Raw genomic sequence first — 8,454 nt, forward strand, 5'->3', positions numbered from 1 at the left:
TCCCAGCTAAGGTTCTACAGGGAAGGCCTCCACAGCGAGGAAGGGAGAGAGAGGTCGCCCCACAGGCAGGTACCTAGTTCCAGTTCCTGGTCCCAGGGGTTTGTGCTGGCCGCTTTCATCTTCTTCAGCACCAGACGAAAGCGTGCCCAGGGTCTCGAGGCGTGTGGACGTCCACGCCGCGGCCTCCACCTGGCCCACTTGGCTCATCGGGGTCCGCACTCCTTCCTGCAACCCCCCCTTTTTCCACCTGATGCGCTCAAATGAGCGGAGAAGGGAGCACAATTAGTGCCAAACACAAGCTTGGGAGCCGAGGGATTTGGGTTCTATTCTGGTCGTCCCTCGGTGACGACATCCTTTACCTTGGCGTTGTTCACACTTTGAGTGCCAGGGTCCTCGGCTCCGATGGCTGCGCCGTGCCGGGGCTGGAGCAGTGTGGGGCCGTGGGTTGCGGCTGTATGGTTTGTACAGTAACAGCCGCAAAGAGTGCGATCAGGACTGAGTGCCATTTTACTGAGACCTTTTAAAAAGCCCACATCTCCAGCTTCATAAATGAATGGCTAGGTGTTTTCACAAGTAGGGACCTTTACTAATTACGTGACACTGCCTTTTGTTAACGTGGCCCGGTAGGTTTTAAAAAGGCTTTCCCTTGCTGGGATTAAGGGAAACTTAGGTCTCACACCTCCCTATGTATGCTCCTAAGTTAGGCAGGTGTTGTTTGTTTGTTTGTTTGTTTGTTTTCCAATTTGTGGTTCTATAGGAAGGTAGATTCCACCAAAAAGGTGTTGTTTGGAGGGGGCGTTGTTTGTTTGTTTTTGTTTTTGTTTTTTTACCCTATCCCAGTTCACCTAGCAGTTAAACTTGAGATTGGTAACAAGGAAGCAAGGACCCGTGTAAATCATGAATGGCCGCTTCCTCAAGGTAGGCATTTCCATGTGGGTGGCAGAATGTTGAACTTGTAACTGGTCCTGGAGAACCATCCTGCTGTCATAAGGTGGGATAGTGGGAAGGGAAAGAAAGGAGGGAATCCCTATACCTACAAAACTGTATAATGGAAATAATAAAAATAATGAAAATAATGTTAAAAAAAAAAAAAAGAAAACTGGTGACTGGTGTCGTGGCACAACGGGCTAATCCTCTGCCTGCAAGCACCAGCTTCCTGTTGTGGGCACCCACCGGTTCCGTCCAGCTTCCTCCTCATGGCCCCGGGAAGGCAGCAGAGGGTGGCTTAGGAACCTACACCCTTGTGGAGGCTCCTGGCTTTGGATTGACTCAGCTCTAGCTATTGTGGCCATTGGAGTGTGAGCCAGCAGGTGTAAGATCTTTGTCTCTGTTTCTCTATAAATCTGCCTTTCAAGTAAAAATAAATTTTTTTTCTTTAAAAAAAGATGGGAGTCAGCAACTTCCTATGAGTCTAAAGTAAAAATATGTAGAGAAATTTTAAAAGACCAGCAATTGTAAGAATACTTTAAAAGGCCCGTATAACCGTGTCTTGAGCCTTGAGAGGGAATACAGTGCTGCCGTACCATCTGAGGAAGTGCTGAGCAGCGGGGCTGAGAGGGCTGGGTAGGCCTGCTGGAGGGATGGAAGCTGCACCCTGATGAACAGGTGGGGCTTTGGAGGCGAGCACTGACGGGTGTACTGCACGGAGCAGGGGCAAGAAGCAAGAGGTGCGAGAACTGTGGTCAGCGGGAAGGCTAGGATCAGTTTGACTTCTGTCAATCCAGTTATGCAAATACCAGAAAATGAAGTACAATTGCAGAGGACCTTTAACAAGTAACATTTTGCAGCCATGGTTAAGAAGTATACAGTTCATCAGCTCTTTTTTTCCAGGCTGTTAGCAGGGAGCTGGCTCAGAAGTGGAGGAGCTGAGACATGAACCAGCACCCCTGTGAATGCCAGCGTCACAGACAGTAACTTTACATGCTGTGCCACAATGCTAGCCCTCAGAGGTACTTACACACCTAAGCATCACAGGTCTTACAAAACAGAGCGGTTAAGTATTACTTTGTTTTTTTAATATCTTACTATGAAATTTTAATAGCTACAAAAAAGTAGTTTAACAAAAGCCAGAAAAGGGTTCTGGCATAGGGGCTCAGTCAGCTGCTCCTCCCCATCAAGCACCGGGATCCCAAATAGGAGCTAGTTCATGTCCCAGCTGCTACGCGTCCCAACCAGCTGGTGGCCTGGGAAAGCAGTGGTGGGTGGCTCAAGTCCTTGGGCCCCTGGCACCTAATGTAGGAAACCCAGAAGAAGCTCCTGGCTCCTGGTTTTGGATCAGCTCGGCTCCAGCCGTGGCAGCCATTTTGGGAATGAACCAGCAGATAGAAGATCTTCATCTATTTCTCTGTAAATCTGCCTTTCCAAGAAAAATCTTTAAAAAGCTGCTCCTTCTACCCCTCACCCCCCAAAAAACACCTCAATAATGTTCTCTGAAACTATCAATCTGTACTTAGAAATATCAGTATTGGGTCTGTCATATTTATTTTAAAAAGCTAGCTTTGTATATTCATATCAACAGCACAGTCCAATGAGCTATCTTTAGAAATAATGAACAAATCTTACGTTTGAAAAGGGGGAAAAAATGAATGAGTCCTGTTAGACCTAAGAGAAGTCAAAGTAAAAAAAAAAAAAAAAAAGCAAGAAGCCAGCAGCATCTTGCATGGCCAGAACAGTAACATCAGGGCAGTGCCCGCTACGTAGACGCATTTTGTTGCACGGAAATGGGTGAGAATGGCAGCACTATAGCAAACTTGTGGCAGCCACTGTCTCAAAGTCCTCCAAACCTGCTGAAGAGGCACATTCCAGAAGTAGGCAGAGAAGACGGCTCTCATGGCCCTTGCTACCCAGAGGCCTTTGCCCACCCCTTTCCTTGAGCGCCGTGCATCCTGGGGAACCGCGGCCATTTGCAGCGGTGCCCTTTGGTCTGTGCTCCTGCAGCCTTCGTTATTTTCTGACTCTTCTTTTGCAGTAGGTAGCATTTGCATTGGTTAGGCCTGATCCTCCCTATTATTTTTTCCTGCTAAGGCACTCCTGTTTGTTTTGGGTCTCCCATTTTTCAGCTCACTCCTGAAAGAATGCTTTTCGGGTATTGCCATGATTTGCATGTGCCTTGTTCGCTGCAAAGATTCATATGCTGGAGGCACAGCATCCAACACGGGAGGGGTGGGAGGTGGCGTCTTTTTTTAATATGTAATTTTTTAAAAATTATTTTTGGTAATGATTACATGGTTGATCAGGATGGGAAGGATCCAGGGTTAGGGAAAAGTGGGTGTAGCCATTGTTTCCAAATTTTCTATTTCTTCTTGTTTCTGGGGGAAGGAGAGAGTTAAAGGCCCCAACCTTTGCTTTAGTGTGATTATGCCAGCTCCAAGTCTCTCCCATGTGCCAGTACTGCAGACTGACTTTTAAAGGTCTTCCCATCACTCCCTGCAAAGCACTCAGTCTCAGCACACTTGCCTACCTTAAAGTACAGTGGCCTTGTACTCATTCCTCTCCTAGACACGAACCCTGAGGTTCCCGCTCAGCCTCACTCATGCCACAGCCCATATCCCGGGAGTCCCTAGAGCATATGGCCACGTAGCGGCCTGAGGGCTTCCCCCAGCACCATTGGCACCCGGACCGCCCAGTCCGGAGTCACCTCTGCTGCCACCGCCAACTGAGCAAGAGGACCCCAAGCAGGCCCCCTGAAGACGCCTGCTACGCCTGCCGAGCAAGAGCGATCAAGGTCTGGTGGTGGTTTTTTGGTTTTTGGGTTTTTTTGATGATGTTTACGTAGTTGAGAAGGATGCATGCCCATCAGGACCACCGATCAGGGTGGGAAGGATCAAGGATTAGGGGAAAATGGATGAGACTGTTTCCAATTTAATTTTTCTTCTTCCTGTATCTGGGGGAGGGAAGTAATAAGGGGAAAAGCCACCCAGCATCCTAACTACATCAGTGTCTGGGAATGGAGAAGCGACCTCCTGATGTCTTGCCAAGATCCCCGATGTGGAGCACACACCGAGGATTCTGCTCAGGTGGTTTCAATAATTCTGAAATGTTGTCAATCTTGCCTATCCAAGTCTGAGGAAATCCTCCTAAGGCCCATTGGCTGACATAGTTCACCTTAGAGTCTCCATTCACCCAGATATTTGCTGTGAACACTTGGCTGGGAGAGTTAGCCAGTTTGTTGTGCCCTTCTTATTCTACTTTGGTACCATATACCCTCTTTAGGCCCCAGTGGACTGCCATATCCCCCATGTGCATCTGGACATGCTCTCCACAGCACCATCCATATCAACTGAGGAGGCCCAGTTATGATGCAAGATACTCCACGGTCAGACCACAGATCCTGCGATTCTCCCCATAGTCAGTGGTTCAGCTGGGTGAGGGTGTCCCAAGTGACATTAGATAAGGGCATCAATGTGGGGACCATTGGGACAGGGACAATTTATTTTTGGGGCACTGGCACAGTGGCTCAATAGGCTAATCTACCTACAGCACCTGCTTCCCATATGGGTATTAGCTCATGTCCCTGCTGCTCCACTTCCCATCCAGTCCCTGCTTGTGAAGAAGTTCCCAACTCCTGGCTTTGGATGGGCTCAGCTCCAACTGTTATGGTCATTTGGGGAGTGAACCAGCAGATGGAGGATCTTTCTGTCTCTCCTCCCTGTGTTATCTGCCCTTCCGATTATAAAATAAAATAAATCTTTAAAAAAAACCAGATGATGCCCTCATGATGACAGTTGTGTCTCCATTGCGTGTGCGCGTTCTGAGGAGCAGGCCCTTGTTCCTGAACTGCACAGAAAATCCTGCTCAGCTCATGAACATAAGCAGAAGGTGATCTTGACAAAGAAAAGATGAGCAGTCCACGTGCAGTGAACCTCTCAGCTGGAAGCTGGAGGACGATGCTCTTGCCTTTGGCCGGTAACACACTTGAGGTCCTCAGCCTAGAGGCTGCGCTTCCTCAGTAGCTGCAGGTGGAGACCTTGCTTGGTGCTATTCAACTAGCGACACATCGGGCAGGACAAACGGCATGATTTTTAGTATGGAAGCCAAGGGTTTGTGAGTTCTGGAATTCTACCCACCGTTGACTTACTGTGTGGCCTGTGGCAACTCACTCAGCCTTTCTTGGTCTCAGTTTGCATTATCTAGAAAGTGAGGAGAGTCGTTCCCACCTGTGGTAGCATAGCCAGTGAGTTTCAGTAAATCAACATATGCCTCCATACATGCTGCCTAACGAATAGTGGACCTTGAGGTCTATTAGCCACCTTCATCATCGCTTTTCCCAGATTAAAAAAAAAAAAAAAAGAGGGAAAAGTCTTAGCCACTAGGTGGCAGCAGCCACAGGGAAATAAAATCTCTCACGGAAGTCCAAAGTCAGGAAGTCACAAAGCAACGGAAACAAAACCGCAAGAGTTTTATTTGATCGACCGTGGCCCTAAAACAAAGCAGTTGGTCCCTAAGCATTGCCTGCGGCACGCATTCCAAGCCAGAGGTGTGATACCAAGATGGGGTGGTGTGACGTTGAACTCAAGATCTCCAAGAGCAAAGCCGAGGTGGTCAGACTTGGCCAACAAGCGAGGCTTTGCTTTTGCACGGGTCTGCTCCTGCCGCTGGGGGGCAGTGCCGTGCAGTGTGCGGCGGGGCCTTGCTGCCGCCCAGCCTACTTGGGCCGCTGAGAGGAGACAGTGACATTGGAACATCCCCTGGGTTCAATCAACAGAATACCTCAAGGCATTAGGAAAACTTTCCGTTTTTAAAGATTTGTTTATTTTTATTGGAAAGGCAAATTTACAGAGAGAAGAAGAGAAAAATCCTCCATCCGCTGGTTCACTCACTGAGTGGCTGCAACAGCCAGAGCTGAGTTGATCTGGAGCAATAAGCTTTTTCCAGGTTTGCCTCACAGGTGCAAGGTCCCAAGGCATTGGGCCGACCTCGACTGCTTCCTCAGGCCACAGACAGGGAGCTGGAAGGGAAGTAAAACAGCCAGGGTTCGAACTAGTGGTCATGTGGCATCCCGGCACATGCAAGGTGAGGACTTTAACCACTAGGCTACTGCGCTGGGCCCACCCACATCTTTTTAATCACTGGATAATCTTCATTCCAAATCTAAGCTGCCTGCGGCACTTATATCCATTCAGCCATTCACTTCATAGACTTCAATTATTCAGTAACCGAGAAGCACCTGTGTCCTTGTAGCTGCCATTGTTCTCACCCCCTGGCATGCACAGATAGCTGCAGTATTGTCCCCAGGCTGTGGCCAGGCTGTAACGGCAGAGTCCCCTGGCCTGAGGCCAGGGTGAGGGACCTTGCTTGGTGCCAGCTTTGACGACTCTGAGTCACAGTCTGCATTTCAGACTGCTTGCTCCTGTGTCCTAGTGCCCTCAGCTCTGCCAGTCTACACAGAAAACGTGAAACGTGGAGAGCGAATGACCAACCCTTAGGCTCCCCACCTGAGCTTCCCGGCGTGGTGAAACCAACAGCACATCTGTAGAGTAACACACCTGCTCCGGAGAACGCCAAGGCCGGGAAGGAGGCAGCAGGGCAGCGCAGCCTGAGGCGCCCGCGCTGGAATGGCCACCTGGCCCAGTGGTTCAGATGTCCACCGGGAAGTTCTGGGGCCCAACTCCAGCTTCCTGGTGATGAAAGCTCAGGGAGCTGGGGTCCCTGTCACCCACGTGGGAGAGCCAGACCGAGCTCCTGGCTTCTTGGCTCCACCGTCCCTCCGTCCCCACTTGCTGGGCACTTGAGGAGTGAGCCCACACGTGTGAGCTCTGTCTGTCTGCTCTCTCTCTAATACACAAATCAACAACTGAATTTTAAAAATAATTAGAAAAACACGCAGTGCTAAGGGAGAACTGATTGATAACACTATATTCAAAGTCTACCTTTTGGGGAAGATACTTAACCTGAGGCCTGCAGGACAGTGGGGTGGCAGGCAGCTGGGAAAGCAGTGACGGACACAGACTGCTGGCAGAACTGAAAAGACAGCCAGACGTAGGTCTCTGTGACAGGAGGTGCATTGGCAGGAAAAGGGAGAAAGTAGATGGGTAGCCCCAGGCCACAGCTTGGGAGGTGGGATTCTGTGGAGAAGGGCCTGGAGCTGCCGGAGGGGGGAGGGGGAGGAGGGGGAGAAGCGAGGAGGGAGGAGGGAAGGGGGAGGGGCTTGCTCTGGCCTGAGCAGAGCAGGTGTTCCTGTCCGGCCTCCTTCCCCTCTACTTAAGGGATGACATTTTTTGCCTTCCCGCTTTCACTTCGGTTTGTTTCTCCTCAGTATCCTTCCCAGGCTGCCCTTGAACTTATCTGCTGGGCTGCACCTACAATCCATTTCTAGCCTTGGGCAGTCCTATTGCTGTCCACACCAGCTAAGCCACTTCTAAATTTAACTGCAGGCATTGCTGATCTGCTTTGCTGGAAGGAGGGGTTATTTTGTTTTATTTGTTCACTTGCTTGCTTGTTTTTAAGACAGTTAGAAAGACACAAGGAGAGATACCCCCCCTGGCTAAATTCAGTTCAGCACAGGGGCTGAAGCACTCAGCCATCTTCCCCGGCCATCCCAGGTGCATCAGCAGAGAGCTGGATTGGAAATGGAGCCGTGAGGACTTGAACCAGATGTCGGCATTGTAGGCGGCAGCTTAATCCACTGTGCCAAGAACATGGCCCCCAGTGTTATCTCTAAACTCCCAAATATATGTTTCCAGCACAGAGCTGTCCTTGGAGCTTCTAATTTGTGGCTTATTGGACACTTGCACTTGGTGGAGGCGTCTTGAATTGAACATGTATAGAATTGAGAATCTTGCTCACAGTCCCCAGAACACAGCACTGGCCAGCAAGAATGCTGACTGATGGTCTGACAATCTCCACTGTGTTCTGTGATAGACCCTCGGAGGTGTTTGTTTGTTTGTTGTACACTTAGGTCAAGTCTCTTGGTAAACAGTGACCGCAATAAGACCCTCTCATTCTCCTCCTGGGCGTTTAGAAGGACAATATCTGTTCATCCACTTTACTGTGGCCGTGGGATCGTAAGTAAAATTTGCCACTGCCTCTGGGTAGAGCTGTTGAAAGCAGGTGCACCATCTCTCTGTGCTGTTTGACCACTCTTGTCGTTGTTTGTGCAGAGTTTGTCTTCCGTTGAGATGCAGCTCTCTGAGGTCAGAGGCGCCCATGGAATGCTGAGCTATTATGTAGAGGAAAATTGCCCCAGAGCTACTTGGCCCCGCAGCCAACTGTGAGCAAAATAAAAAAGAAAGAAAGGAAAAGAGAGGAGAGGAAAGAAAAGAGAAATCATTGTTCTAGAAGGTACTGGGGTTTTTACTCTAACTGTACAGATGTTTGTGCTTTGGGTGACCACAGTGTGAAAAAACAGAACCGACCAAGCTGAGCGGCACCACGGCGATGCAGGTCCGGCTGTATGACATATTGTCTCTGGATGTCTGCTTGTAACTAGATGGCCAACCAGAAGCCTCCGTAAAC

The sequence above is a fragment of the Ochotona curzoniae genome, unplaced genomic scaffold (assembly GCF_017591425.1).
Source record: "Ochotona curzoniae isolate NIBS_2020 unplaced genomic scaffold, NIBS_Ocur_1.0 scaffold_2476, whole genome shotgun sequence".
In the NCBI taxonomy this organism is placed as follows: domain Eukaryota; kingdom Metazoa; phylum Chordata; class Mammalia; order Lagomorpha; family Ochotonidae; genus Ochotona; species Ochotona curzoniae.